We start from the raw sequence: 3,315 nt of genomic DNA, 5'->3' as shown, positions 1-3,315 counted from the left end.
CTCTTCCGATCTCAAATCGATCCATCTATAATTTCCATTGTATGTAAACTGCTTCCACATGCTGTTTTTCAACGTACGATTGAACCGCTCGACGACTGATGCCTTCATTACTGAATATGTAGAATAATGATTGATGTTATGTTTCTTTAAGAGATTCTGCACGTTGGCGTTATAAAATTCCTTTCCCCTATCAGTTTGTAAATTTTTCGGGCATCTCCCATCGTGTCGAATTATCTCTGCGATCGCTTTAGTCATCTCACTTCCGCTCTTGGCCTTGAGAGGTACGGCCCATGCATGCTTACTCAGCACATCGATAACGGTGAGAATGTAGTGGTAACCTCTGTTGAATCGTGTATAAGGACGCATCTCGACCACATCCGCCTGCCACAGGTCATCGTATCCGCAAACTATGACGCGTCTTCGTGGAAAATTTCTTCTCGCGGGAGCGTGCAGTTCCTCGATCAGCTGCTGCTTTTCGAGACTTTTCTTTTTCGGCATGTTCGAGTCTTTTCTATTCAGCGCGATGATGCGTTTCTTGAATCGACTTTCGAAGCTCGTTAATCAGCATTTGCATATTATTTTGAAGCGCGGTAATCTTTCTCTCGATTTCGTCCTGTCGATCTTTCAAAACTTGTATCGTCTGTTGCACGAAACGTTTGTTGGCGACATCGCTATCATCTACTGGCAGTGCTACACGTCGAATCTTGCGTGACTTTGCGTCAAAGTCAGATGCAACTATGCAAAGAGCGTTATCGCGCACGTAATTTCTGAGTAGACCACTCAACTGGTAGTACGAACTTGTTCCGCCTATACCGAGCGACGTCCCAAACTTGTTGATCGGCATTTCGATGTTGACTAAATGATTCGTACTGTGTCGTTTAATTTATAATAATACCCGCTTCGCGAAGTTCCTCGATAATCGACAGCATCTCGTTGTCGTGCGCATTGTGACCAGCTTGGCGCGAGGCCTCGAGCAATCGGAGGCGATCTACAAGCTCGTTGGGATCATCCCAATGAATGTATTCAATCTTGCTATCATTCACTGTCATGGTGAGCGGTATACCTTTTCCAATTTTTTTACCGCTTTTCACATCTTCTGGCAACAGAGGTGCGATTATATTCTTATACTTGTGACCCTTGTTACCCATTATTTGACCCTGCGCGCTGCGATCGCGTCTGTAGCGTTTGTAGCTAATAGAATACTCTGATATTTCTGTAGATCATCGTCATTGTAGACCGCTTTATTTGGATAACACATGAAAATCAATTCGTAAAGTCCTTGTGTTCCGGCATAACTTTTCCCATCAATGATTATATTATCGTTTTTATCCATGGTAATACGTTTGTTGCCGAGCTTCGTTCCATCATTGCTAAACTCCGTAAATCGTCGTCTATGTTGACCACTTTTTTACCGCTTAGGACCGCCCCCAGATATTTTTGCCCCAAAGGACCATAGTGCATTTGTAGCTTTTCTTGTCCCTCGGATGTTTGCAATTGGTTTCGAACGGATGTTACGAGCGGCTCATTGGCGATTTCGAAAATTTCTTCAACGGAGGGGGCGTACGATTCATCGTGTGATGGTAATATTTCAGACATTTCATTCAAAGTAGACGGCACAGTTTTCGAACGTTTCAGCATTGATTTAACTGGAGTGGAAGCCAGTAAAGAATTGTCTAACGAGGCGCTTGATTTTTTTCGTTTAGGTGTTGGCTTCATATATCCTTCGTCTACTCCCGAAAAGAACGATTCGTTCTCGATCAATTCATCGTCGGCGATATTTTCAGCAATTCGTTTTAGAGGCTCGATGATGGGCTTAAAGTGTCTCTCCAGCGCGATATCTTCTTCCATTCTACCAGTTTTCAAGGCGCGATATTTTTTGCGAATGGAATCGCTCGTTTTTTCAACTTGTTGCGCTATTCTCTCGCGATCCTCCATGTCGGGAATGTTGCACAATCGATGTATCGACAACAACTAACTACGTTACAGTACCGCAAAGTCATTAAATCCTTTTCTATATCGCCCACTGACAAGTGCACTGTCCTTGTCTATTACTAGAAATCCATACTTTTGTTGCCAGCAATTGTGACACAATTTACAGAAATCCTCGTAAGACATGTCGGTGTTTACATGATCGTTGTACACATGCTTCAGACTTGTACCATCCTGTTTGAACAAGATAAAAAAATTCGCGTTGTCGCGTATAAGATGCTTCGGTATCTTTGCATAAGTCTGACAGAGATAGAAACTGTCAACGTCCGCGTGTCGACCCATTGCAAAGTATTCTCTTATCGCATCTTGCTTGTCGCATGCCACGTCATCAAAGATAAAGATGGAATTCGGAAGCGCTTCGTTTGGTGGGACGATGTCGCTATTATTGGAGAATGTATAATAGCCAATTTCTTCTATCGAGCTCAATAACTTTTCCAAGTATTGATATTTCGGTTGCTGCAATGATTTCGAGTACACGTACACGTTCTCGAAGCGTACACCGTGCGGACTCTCCAACAAGCTTATCAACACGTTTGTCTTGCCACAGTTTGATGGGCCACAGATGATACCACGTATAGAAATCGGTAGCATGTTTCCATGCTTACGTATCTTTTTATCAGGCATTAACCTTATCTTATCATCAAAATTTATCACTTTGATCGTCTGCGACTGTCGCACGAACCGCATCTTTTCTGCCTCCACATAATACTCTGAAGAAATTATCGAGAGCGGACCTATTTATAGAAGCGCGTAGCACGAATGTGCTCAGTTGCCGAAATGTTTCTTATCGTGTCGGATAACTTTGATATTCTCAGTTTAACCAACAAAGAGTTAGAGTATATACCGAAAGTCATTTTTGCTGCGAGATTTTCCAAACTGTATAAGTCAATTGTGGGACAGATTACCCGAGCATATAAAAGCTGATTCGGAGGTTCAACAGTATCGTCGGTGTTCTGAAACATTACAATCAACCGTGGCAGCATATTGACGGTCCTGCACCGTTTGTGAAGAATTGTGGCGAATGCCGTCGAGAGGCCGCGGTTTGATAAATCGCGCGATAAATGCGCTTCCCTTCGAATTGCATATCCCCGGATATCAGTTTTGCGGCCCGGGAACGCGTTTAGAACAACGATTGGCTAGAGGTGATCGGGGCATTAATCCACTGGACGCAGCGTGTCGCGAGCACGACATCGCATATTCGCGGAGCAACGAACTCGCTGAACGGCACGTAGCCGACAACATACTTGCCGCAAAAGCGCGAAAACGCATAACCGCGAGAGATTCGACTCTTGGAGAGAGAGCCGCAGCCACAGCTGTTTGGACGGC

General features: G+C 44.0%; 1 pseudogene; it reads left to right on the top strand.

Annotated features, from left to right (window-relative positions):
* LOC105450154 overlaps positions 1 to 2,977 on the top strand; it is a 7,016-nt pseudogene extending 4,039 nt beyond the window's left edge.
* Positions 2,978 to 3,315: the final 338 nt, after the last annotated feature.

Source organism: Wasmannia auropunctata, unplaced genomic scaffold, assembly GCF_000956235.1.
Source record: "Wasmannia auropunctata unplaced genomic scaffold, wasmannia.A_1.0 LD336111.1, whole genome shotgun sequence".
NCBI classification, from domain to species: domain Eukaryota; kingdom Metazoa; phylum Arthropoda; class Insecta; order Hymenoptera; family Formicidae; genus Wasmannia; species Wasmannia auropunctata.
Note: the sequence above shows the minus strand (reverse complement) of the source record. Positions and strands in the feature narration are given on the sequence as shown.